Below are 12,354 nucleotides of genomic sequence, written 5' to 3'. Positions count from 1 at the left end.
CGAGAAGCATCCTATGATAGCAATGGTCTAACTTTAATTGACAGCAGTATTTTTTTATCGAAGGTATAAAGCAATTATAATGTCAATGCCGAAAAAGTTGCCATTTCGGAATTTTTCGAAAACTTTCAAGGAGTAATTTATACTTATTATTAAGATGCCTCCAATATAAAGCTCTTGGTAGATTGAAAAAAATCGGATTTTATTTACCTACGATGTTACGCCAGTGTTTCTTTTTTCTCATGCTTATGTAATTCGGGGTTTCCTCAGTGCCGTAAGATTATGTCGGAATATATTTATATCTTTTTTGGGCAAGTGATTTCTTTCTTTACTACATAATTAGAAATTTCTTGTCCATGTTTTAATTAACCTTTGGTCATTAATATACTTAGATATTTTAGGAAGAATCAATTAATAGCAACGTTTTGACCACGATTTACGTCATCATCTCTTGGTTCGCGTTTAAATTGCATCTGCCGTCACTTGACCGTACAATTATGCCTGCACAATTTTTCACTTTCATCGCTATTGCTGTCTAGTCATGCAATCTAATCTACATCTACATAATACCCTGCGAGCCACCTCTAGGGTGTTTGGCAGGGGGTGATCAATCACCAGAATGCAGCATGCAATTGGACTCCAACATGCACACCACACGGTCCACAAAACGTCACGCATACTAACAAAGTATACTACTTTATGCTGTTAAAAATAATAATAAAATTAAGAAACATGCATTAAGTTTTACATAGGTTAGTTAGCTACACCACAAGTCATGTAATCTATTTATGAGTTCTGTTAAAATCTCTTATTGATCGAGGAAAAAATGACATTCTGAATCTGTCTGTTCTACAATCTATCTTTCTTATTTTATTTATATGATCTGATCTTCCGTAGTATGTTGGCGTCCGCAAGATATGGTCAACTTCTTCAGAAAAGACACTACTTTTGAATTTGCTCAAGGAATTACTAACCATTAGCAAGTTATCTTTATGAATAAGCATGTATATTTTTCTAGTGTGCGTAATATTTCTATGACCGTGTGGTGTGCATGTGGCGGTCCTCTTGCATGCTGCATATTGGTGATTTTTCATGACGATGAAAATATTTAATTTGTCTAATATGCGGCACTACGTTTAAAAAAATTATTTTCTCTACTTTTTTCGTCAGATGAGCAATTTAATATCCTGAAATGTAAATATGAAATCAACCACAGATAAACTAATATGCGCATTACTCTTCAAATATAATACATTCGTCGTCATTTTTATTTGTAATATATATCCTGGAAAAAACACCATGGCAACATTGAATCCTTGAATTTTATTTATGAGAATAGAAATTCAGTATAGAATTGAGTTTAGCGTATGGCATGTAAAGCATATAATAATCAGAGATACAACGTAGCAATTTTCCTGTCGATGTTTTTTTAAACGACCAGTATCGCCTTTTCTCTCGTTATTCTCAAGGGTTTGTCTCCTCCTGCTGATTTCTCTTGATTGAGACGTAAGACACGTCGAAACTGCTAGTTTTAGTAAAAATGGAATGGAAAATTGCCACGATGTCTCCCTTATTATTATAAGATATATTTTCCTCCGAATTGCCTCGCCGACCAAGCGGAGAACGAGGAATGGAAATCACTTCATCTAAAACTAAAACGGCCGTCGCAATCAATCTAACATTTTAGAAAATCCAGGAAATGTTCGAATGTCATCATCTTCCCCATAGCTACAGAGATCACTGGTTGCGTACTTCAGACATCTCATTTTAGTTCTATCACGTGCAAGAAATCCGCTGAACTGTAACCGCGGACAACAAAACTGAAAGTTTAATGAGCACAAGGACAGCAGCTATCAATGGGTGAGAGCGCGGGGCGCATGGTTCAAAAACAGAGAATGAGTATCCGCTCGAAAAAAAAAACATAAAAAGTGGGGAGTCATTGATAAAAAGCCATCCTCTCCCCTTTTATCAAACCCGCACAGTAGATAGACGCTCAAAAGCGGAGCGGAAACGGAAGAAGCGAAAAGTTAACGGCTGCTTGTTTGGCACAAACGGCATCAACCGCTACACCACCCCTTTCTCCTAACCAGAGGACGCGCAGAATAAGGACGATTGGAAAGACGCGTTAATGGGCGTCGCTTTAAATTAATGCCGCGGTTTCGGGTCGGGAGAAAGAACGGGTCGCGCTGTGGGGTTTTAACCCCGGAGAACGAGGTTCCGTCGCCCACGAGAATGACGGGTAGTCATGGGTCTTCACTGCCCCGGCGGGCCAGCGTGATCCTCCCGGTGAAGCCGGCCGAAGTCCTCCGGAGGGGGCCGGACGTGTTTGGATTGGTTCGCCGGCGGGCAAGCCCCGTCGATGGGCGAAGGATCACCGCTACTCGCCCTCGGCGTCTCGCGCGCACTCTCGGAAAACGAGCTATCGCCTAGGAAACATCTCACAACACACCTGCGCAGAATTAATCCTCTCCCCTACACTCGGGCACCAAAACATATCCCGTCGCCCCCCCTAAACTCACCCCCGGCCCTCACTCACTCACGTATTTACCAACAAACTCGCGTTTTATGGAGTCGATCACGTCTTTTTCCCGGAGAACTTGTCTTACCTATAGATAATCCAAAGCACGTTTTATCCCGTCAGTTCACCAAGCGTCGACGATGCACAATCCCAAGACGGTGGAAGGGTAAATCCAAAGTGGGAACGTTCTCATGTGCAAATCCTTTGAGCACGGACACTGGGGTGTATTCCTCTTGAGTCCCCTTTCGGAGTAGCGTCAAAGGACACATTCTGACCTCTGACCTTAATTCGAGACAATCTCCCTCAACAGGGGACGGTCGTGTTCGGGGGATATGAGGACATTCGGGAGAGGAAGAAACAAAAATAATTATCACTGCCACAAGATGGGACGCCGCCCTCGACGCCCGGAAGGTCTCGTAACGCCCATTCTAGCCCATCCAGCAGCGGAGAACAAACAACAACCGGAGGTTCGGGAGGATGGATCGTGTGGGAAAGAAACAGTAACACGCTCTCCTTTTGTGATCCGCGTGAAATTTCGGTCGAAAGTAATCCTTATACTCCTAAATAACAAAATGTGTATCCTTTTCTTGCGCCCCGAAAGGCAGTTCTCACCAAAGCACCAAACACGGCACAACGATCGGTAATGCGATCGCAAAGCACACTGAAACGTTCACGCACTATTATCACGTCGCGATGGCGCACGTGCACTGGTTCCGTGCAGTCTGGTCGGTCCTCTCTATCCCCTTCGACCCACAGGGTTATCTCCTTCCCCCCTCCCGCTTCATTCCCCTCCACAGCCACCCCCCCTCCTCTCTCTTTCCCACCCCTGCGCCCCCTACTCCTCCTCCCCTCCCTTCGGCTACTCCCTCAATGCACACCCCGTAACGCCATTCGGCTCAGCAGAGAAAGCTCACAACAGATCCTCTCCTTAACCCTCCCCCCCCCCCCATCCTCCTTCCCGAACAACTCCCCTCCCACCTTCCTCCCCCTCACTACTCACACCCTTTCTCTCTCTTTGTACCTCTCTCTTGTCTCCACCAAGCAGCAACCAGTTTCTTGCCAACCTCTCTCTCCGTTGTGTTTGTGGTTCGGTTGGTAGCTTCCTCCCTGCGTTCACCTCCACCACCGGACTCCACATCTTCCGTTCTCCCTTTTACTACTTCATATCCCTCAACTCCTCCTCCTCTCTTGCACTCTTCGCTGTGGGCCACCCCCATCGGGCCGTCCCGGGCCCTCATATAGCCCCCCTCCTCGTTTTTCATCCATCTCATCATCCCTCGGCGGCAGTGTTTGTCTTTCCACTCCTCCCTTCGACTGTTTCTCTCATTTCGCACCTAAATTCCTTACATTGTTGCTCACAGCCTCTTCGCGTGTAGAGGTGAGAGATAGGGAGAAGATCCCGGGTGGAAAGATCAGAGACATCACCCGGAGATGAACCAGGTACTTTTCTTCTGACTATGGTAAAGCTACTCCGAGATAAATTACCTTCGGGGAATCGCTATTTATTCTGCAGTACTGCACTCAGTATATCACATGGTTTTCATCAAAAGATTAAGTGGTTAGGTAAAGGAAGAGGTGTTTGGACAGTGGAAGAAAAGCCAAAGAGAAGGTATTGCTAGAAAGCGTCAACAAAATTGGACTCATAATTGGCCTTAATGCACCAGTAATAATGTTATAGGTATCAAATTAATACGGTTGAGAAATGTGGTACAAGGTAAATACAGAATCAGACGATGAAAGAATCGAGCGTTGCAATAGGCTCATGAGTGGATGGTATAAGCGTGTAGTGATGTATTTCTTGGTGGTTTAATTCCGCGTTTGTCCTTCTTCTTGGACGACAGTCCGTAAGCGTTGTTATTGACTTCTGCATGCTAAGGAATAGGATATGCAGTTGCATGCACGTCTTGTATATATTCAGGGACCTGAAGAAGTCAACTGCAAACGGCTGTCAATTCTGACGTCCAGGAAAATTAAATGAAAGAGATCAGAGCCTGTAAGAAATAAATCGTCACACTTATCAGTCCACAGAAGCCTACACGAGGATATCTGGTGATGACGTCTCGCATCTCTCCGTAGTCGATTTCCCAGGCCTGGTCCTTCGTATGCGAGAATCTCTGTGCGCTCGCTCCGACCGTATGTCAGCACCTCAATCTCCTTTCGGCTCACGATCGGCGACTGATCCCCCGGCCCATTTATTTACGCCGGAGACACGCCTCTTGTTGGAACGGCTGGCAGTCGATGGCTTGTAGTGACGATCGTGGGGCCGATCACGCATGTTGCGTGGACCGCGTATGTACGCGCCTCAGCTGAGCGGTCGTAGGCGCGGGTACGGCCAAAGGCCACATCGCCGTGTCTCGTCACAGGCCGCCTTCTTCCCACGCGGAAGCTGGCTTCAGAATGACGCCGGCACCCGGGTGATGCTCCACTTGGCGCTATCTCATTCACTACACCCCCTTTCCAATATTTTTGTCCCAAAACTTCCCTTCCTCAAACTTCTAATGCAGAAATGCCCGTGCCACCTTGCCACACTCCTCCAGAATCCCATCAGTTCTGTAGCCAAGCATACGAATTATATGCATTGATAATTTTCCACAAAATTGTGTTTTTCTTACCTGATTCAATGTTATTAACGCATCCTCATCAGACGGTGACTTTGACGGTGGTATTTCGAATAAAATATTTTCTTGTTCTATTGTCGTGATTAAGTTTCAAACTCGCAGTAGGAGTAACTTCGACAAATTAGGCCACATCTAAAAAGTGCGTTCTATTGATAGTAAATAATGTCAAAACGAGTAAGCAAAATGAAATTGTGCGGAAAGATTAAAAAATAAAGTATTGTGGATTATTGCCATGTTTAATCATTCAAGATCCTACTACTTCCGCGCCTACCAACATGGCTAAATGAAAGGATCGAAACTCTCTCTTACGGGTTGGAGGCAATGTGTAAAGCGATAAGTTCAAGCGCTGATTTCCATGCATGTTAAGTCTCGAGGGTTGTCACATTTGTCCTGGGTGAAATGTATAAGCTGAGCAGATGGCATCGTAAAATAACGAATCTATCCTTGGAATCGAATCGGCTGACTTTTTCTTTACATTTTTTACTCCTTTACCTACATTTAATCGTAAAGTTCTAGGTCTCAGTACGCACATAAACTTTTATTGACTGGGTTACTTTGCATGAACTATTTCCTGATTCTATTTAAATATATGATATTGTTGAAAACACGCAGTAGGAGGAAATGCTGCTTCACCTTATACTAAGAAAGACATTTGGACTCATCTAATGCTTGTGAATTATATTTATCTTCTGTGTCAATAAATATCTATGGAGTTGTTAATGTTTTTACTTCGCTGCGTGTCATTATGTGGCCATTTACGGACGTAACCACTCCTTCTAGTGGCAAACAGTGAGTATCTTGGGTTTGAATGTCCTCAACATTCATTAGGGAAGATAGAAAGAGAGAGATTTACATTTCATTTCGTTGCTGAACTCATTGAGAATTTACGAATCGCTAGAGTCCATAGATGGAGTGGATCGAAATCAATGCATAAAGCTTGAGGGCATTTCAAACTTTACTTGGGGTTTCAAAGAAATGCTATTGGAAATTTAAGAATACCTTCAAAGTTCTTACTACAATTTATCCTGAGGATCTACAGATTATCTTCACTGATAATAATAGGTTAAATACGGCCATTATCAAATATATCTTGTAATTGCTTGTCATTATCTCATTCGCATAAAGTTATCACTACGATGAAAAATGCAATAACTCACTCCTTAATATTTACCCTCACTTCAGATTTGATGCGAGCACTTTCAAGGTATTGTGGTGCTTGCCGATGGCTAAGGGTCGGAAATCTCGTATTGGGATCAATAATATACTGAAACTTCATACCTAAGCAATCGAAAGACTTAGGGAGACGTAATTCGTTACAGTACATATCTGTAAGTGCATCCTTTGAAACTTAAAATCAATTCACCAACAAATCAGAAATAATAGGGGCTATAGCGAAAATATTTGTTCCCCCTTCATTCAATTCTGAATAATGGATGCAATTACTGCAGGACAAGTTGGTTAAGACTAGAGAATTTCTTGAAGGAAATAACATGTTCCACAGCGACAATGTCCCCTATGAAAAAATCCCTTATACGTCCGTCCCCCATTGAAATTCAGCTTTAAGGTTCACTCTGGACAGCCCTCGACCTTCACTAAGGGCCGACCAATGTCACCTGAGCTCCAGCTTCTCGCTCTCCTCCCCTTCTCGACCAGAGGAGAGAAATTAATGGACGTCCGGTGAAACAAGCGGATTTTTACAGGAGTGGCCGTGCGGTTGGCCTATGGAAGGAATGACACTCCTTCGTAAGAGCTTGTATTTGGAATGGAAGACTCAGAGTGCTTCTCGGACGTTATCGGGACCTCAGCAAGTTGACGCTTTCCCTGTAAGAGGCCCACCTGAAGAACTTAATTATTTATTACTGCTCTTCCAGCATCCAAGACATTTTTCTAGGCTCTCTCCATATTCATGGAATAGAATGATTCATCCAATATAAATCGAATATGCTCGTATGAAATTAGTTTTATATTATGAAAATAATTCTCCCAAGTCAAATGGTGTTCATGCTGCATACGATTTCTTTTAGCAACCAATGATGTCTAGTTTTCAAATGAAGGGTTCCATTGCTACTGAAATTAAAAGCATTCGGGCATTCCAGCGATTCTTTTCCAAATATTTAAGTCAAATTCTCCCGTAGACTTTGCATTTTTTCGTGCTGTGTCATATCATTTTTTCACTAAGTGTTGCGTTGGTCTCTATTTCTAATGGAAAAATAAATCAAAAAGTGTTTGAATTTCTAGGCCAACAGCAATTATATTTAAAATTTCATTAACTGAAACGGCGTAATCTGCGTCTCGGCAGTATTAATCTGTGAATTTTACTATTTATCTGCTCTAAGGGAACCTTCATTCTCAGATACGACGCAATGAAAGTCTTTTTAAACCTTTATACGAAGGTATTGTTCAAGAAATACGTCGTTCTGTCTTCATTGAAGGTAGACTTGAAAATGGCTATACATGATCAAAGCAGTACTCTTTCTTCGGCTGGAAAGAAAACGAAAATGTTTGTTACCGCGTCACTATAAATTGGCAGAAAGGCTGTATGTGAGCAACTCCTTAGATAAATAAATAAAACCAACGCGATAGAGATAGGAATGACGTTAGGAATTAAATATTTGGAAGTATCAAATACTGATAGGCATTATAAATTTTGTCTGAATCCCGGAAAACTCATCTACACTGTTTTGAGCGTGGGTTATCAGTAGATGGTAAATTTACAAGCTGGCCAACTCAGAATAGCGCCATGTATTTAGCAATTAATACAAATCATATTAAATACCATCTTAATAAAAATGCACCAACTTATTATATTCTGCTGTAAGAAGTGATTGAAGAATATTTGAAGAAGACAGAACAATATCAATTCGTTCGTTCGGTAAAGATACGGTCAAACAGCAGGTGATAACGCTTCCAAAACAGAATTTGGTCAATATTATCGGTGAATGAAGAGAAATTTGGTGATAATTAAATGGCTACTTTCGTCAATTTGAATGTGTAAGAGCCCAAATTCTCGATTTTACGATGCTCGATACAACCTTAGCTGACCCCAGTCGAGTTATCAGTGGACACAGTAGGACGCTGCAGATCCCTTGGCGCGTGGTACTTTTGCAGCACTTACGCGCTATTGGATGGATTCTTGTGTGTTATTCCGTCGCCACTACGGGTTAAGTTGCGACAGCTCTTGGCAGGTGCGAAATAGGATGCGCGCCTGTGGGAGACGGCGGAGCGGGCGAATTGAGTAAGTGGTCCTAAGAAGTGAAAAGGCGATAGGCAGGCTGTGCGTGTACGCCTTTTTCCCTACTCCCTACTACTGCTTCCCCTCCCGCGCTCACTATCCCATCCCTCCGGCCACGGCTCCTCGACCTTTGACCAAGTTGCTCATTGCCCTTCGCGTAGATTCCACTGCGCAGGTGTGGAATTTTGGTCACGTGATACGTAGGACGGGCTGAGGAACCGGCGAAGGAAATGGAGGAGGAGGAGATTGGAGGAGAAGTTGGGTGGGGGAGTGTGATGAGAGAGGGAGGGAAGAAGATGGGGAAGATTCGATGCAGAATCAAATGATGTGGTATTGAATTAGGTTCCTTTTAAAAAATCGCCAGGATTTGAGCAAAATGCCCGTGGGCTCCCTATACACACTTCTCTGTCGCATTTACTAATGCTAGGATGTTTGCATAAGTTATTCGTTTACTTTCATGGGGATACCCTTAACTTCACCGTATGGTTGATGATCTTCATTTAAGTTCCCCTTAAAGAAGGGATCTGTCTGTCTTGCAGTGGTTTAGGAGAGTGGCATCCGGAGCCATTGCTTCCAGGACAAGATTTTTTTAGCCCATTTGAGAAAAAACATAGACCATACAATGGTACACTGGGTAAATTTGACATACTTTTTTCCATTCTCGAGTTTTGGTCCTGTGTCATATAAAACAGATTTAAAGAGGTTTTACTGAAAATTTCAAAGAATTCGAGTGCCAATAAAAGCATTATTACAAAAATAAACTCGTTTGCATACATTAATAAACATTATAAGTGAGATGAAAACCGATGAAAATTTAGCTATAAGGAGCAACTTTTTTGTTTATGTGCTACTAAGCATATTCTATATTAGCTATCTTTTTCTGACATTTAATTTTTTAACCCGAGTCTGGGCTTTCCTTTCATGACATTAACTTTGAGGGATGAGTAAAGAAAATGTAAGATTTCCAGGAACAGTTAATAGGTCCAGGGTCAGGAGAAAATTTCCCTTTGCTTCGAAGAAAGTGGTAATCATGTGTGGTTCCAGCGAAAGACGTCCTCAGTAATCCAGAGCGAAAGTATATTTCCATGAATTTCTAATGACTCTCTAGACTTCCCTGTCATCACGCGAAATTAATTGTTATGAAGTTGACGGTTCCTCACTGTGCATTATTTAGCGCATTTCCTTTTAAAGGGTTGATTTGCGGGGACTTTCTCATTTTTCGTTGGAAACCACAGGCTATGGTGTAACCATAATGTAACCATGACCGATGTGACTAATTTCCATGCATGGAATATCGGTAATAAGAAAGGTTATGATTTAAAATTTAACGTTTGAACTACTTTGCGTACAATATTCTCTTATGAACATTTCATATTCAGGAGTAGGGATAAGGAAGTACGCGAACAGTGAAACAAGCAAATATATTTACTGATAGCTAAATTAATATGCCGAAGTTTTTAATTCGCACTTAACCGTGAAAATCAGCGCTATGCTAGTGTTCGCACTGGAGATTTCTAACTGTATAATTGTCTGTCATTTATATTAAAAAGTATTTACCTTTGATTGCGAAAGCAAATTCTCTCTTCAAATCTAATGAAAAGGGACAATTGGGTAAATATTTTTTTATAATCCGTTATCTTTTTCATCAATTTATACCAGTATTTATTATTTTATTGGGAAGGAGATTAATGCCTAAATCTATTCCATTTACGCTGCTGCTTCTATTACTTGAGTTTCAAACTTCTCTTTCTAGAAATATAAATACAAAATAGAGTCGGTGAGGTAAAATCATCTGTCCTTATCCAGTTGAATAATTATTATTATTTCGTAGAGAATTTCTTATTTTGGTATTCATATATTTGCTCGCATGCGCATAAAGTGCACATAGACGATCGACTTCATTAACTGCGATGGTATTTACCTTAGTGCGTGATCGGGCGTACGAGTGGAAAGGTATACGCACCAGAAAAATAAATTTGCTAGGGAATAATATTGGGTTCCCCGATCATTTCAAATGATTTTTTCTCATCGTCGTTTTCTCCTTGAATGAAGTGCCAGAAATATCAAAGTAAGAGTTATTAAGTGCCAATGAACAGCAGATTTTACTTATTTAAAACACTCATTAAACATCAGTCAGAGAAATATTTCAACGAGCGTAATTTCTTTCTCAAAATCGAATTTATTCATCGGGAATTGATTGTACGCCTCCTGAGAGTTTCCATTAATCTCTTTACTGGTTGTTAATTACCTTACGTTTTCTGGAAAATTTCAAGATAATTAATCCGGCGATAGACCCTATTTTAACTTGATTTTCAGCTTCTTTATTCGGAATAATTTTTATATGAATGTTGACGTCTTTTTTTCGTGATTAAAAAAATACGTCAACATTCACAACGAAAGCTATCTTTAATCGGATGTACAGATGCACTGGGATACTATTTTTATGCTTAGTAGGAGCAAAACGCCAATAAATTCAGCAGGAAATGAGATTTGCCAATTTTCTTTACTCTTGTTTAGCCAATTACCTATCAAATTTACTATTTTAGGCATGCCATTCCTCGGATCATAAAGCCTGATTGCTTTTCCATGTCAGTGGTAAACTGCAGGAAAGAGTTATAGCCGATTGTATTTACATCATACGATTTTACGGATGCTGAGAAAGAAGATTTGTTCCGTTTCAAAAGTAATTTCAACGGCTTTAAACAGGAAATTAATAAATTACTCCATGATAGAAAACGAAATGGATATTCGAGTTGGTATAACGAAGTTGCGCAAGCACGCGTAACAAAAGACGTGACCCAAATAAGATCTTGCTAATCTAGCTCCTCGTCGATGGCCTTCGAACAAAAGGCTTAATAAAAAATTCACGGTTTTATGAAGTGAGAAGTCAGGAGAACTGCATCCTAGGGGAAGGTTTATGCCTGTGTATACCAGTTTGGTCCCTATAAAAGAATCACAACTGACCACATTTTACTTCACGCTACCTTTTTAGTATGAAGGAGATCAGCACTCAGATAATAATTTATGCCTGGGTAGTATCTACTTGTTCTTTGTGAAATTTTTATTAATAAATGAAGCTTGAGAACGAGCAGTGGAAGAGTGGAAAGAATATTGAATCAAACGATAAACAAAATGGAGAACAAGCTAGCGAAATATATATATATATATGATTCTTAGAGAGCAATAATTGGTAATGAGGTCTACAGATTTCACTGCGGATATTTTCATTACAACCCCTATCTGCTTGGGTTATTTCAGCGTGGATCATAGTTATAATCAGTTTTGATGACTGCGCAATGACCGTTTGTTGATTTTCTCTCTCACAAAATCATATTGATCTCCGATGACACCTGAATAAAGGCTGTTTCTTGTTGGCCGAATGGTAATATATTCCTATCTTTGTAGACCTTCCCCGCAGGTTGATTAATATCGACCCCCCTCGGTTGATTAATATTCGATTCAAGGGAGGCTCAATGAATAAAGAAATAAATATAAATTTTAGCTGCATTTGTGTTCCAATATTTTAAGAATAATGTTACCTAATACTAGGACTGTGATGAGAGCTTGAAGATGCATTTTGGATTGATTCCAAAACAGGTAATAATTTTACAGAACAGTAAATCATACCATTTCTGGCCATCGATTAGTGATGACTTACGTACATGCACAGAAATATTTCTATCCGATTTTTCATGTGACATTTTCATGGCACATAAATGTATATTTCCCAATTCATGGTCGCTGCTCAACATTGGGTTAAAACAAAAAGCGCTCAATAATCACAGACATGTCTGGATAAATATTAATGAATATAGTTTCGTCGACCACTAAAAAGCTTGTAGCGACAGTAAATTGACAAAGTAGGTCTACGAACGTGGTGAAAGGGTCTCCTATCATATGCCACATGATGAGGAAATACGATTTTAGATTTATGTACGTGGTAACACCTGTCAAAATTCTCGCGCAGAGGTTTCACTTATGCAGGTGGT

At 40.8% G+C, this 12,354-nt stretch overlaps 1 protein-coding gene and 1 long non-coding RNA gene across 3 annotated transcripts in view; one reads left to right on the top strand and one right to left on the bottom strand.

Annotated features, from left to right (window-relative positions):
- Window positions 1-12,354, top strand: part of LOC124157717 — a 222,480-nt gene that overhangs the window by 69,906 nt on the left and 140,220 nt on the right. The window lies entirely within an intron of this gene.
- The window catches only part of LOC124157716 (protein decapentaplegic), a 67,330-nt gene that overhangs the window by 17,206 nt on the left and 37,770 nt on the right, over window positions 1-12,354 (bottom strand). Inside the window, exon 1 of one of the 2 annotated variants that reach the window (XM_046532689.1) lies at window positions 2,604-3,245. The exons of the other annotated variant lie outside the window; for it this stretch is intronic. The gene's annotated coding sequence lies outside the window, so the exon portion shown is untranslated. Of the gene's footprint in view, window positions 1-2,603; window positions 3,246-12,354 lie in introns of those variants that run through there. 2 annotated transcript variants of the gene reach the window in all.

Source organism: Ischnura elegans, chromosome 4 (genome assembly GCF_921293095.1).
Source record: "Ischnura elegans chromosome 4, ioIscEleg1.1, whole genome shotgun sequence".
Classification (NCBI taxonomy): domain Eukaryota; kingdom Metazoa; phylum Arthropoda; class Insecta; order Odonata; family Coenagrionidae; genus Ischnura; species Ischnura elegans.
Note: the sequence above shows the minus strand (reverse complement) of the source record. Positions and strands in the feature narration are given on the sequence as shown.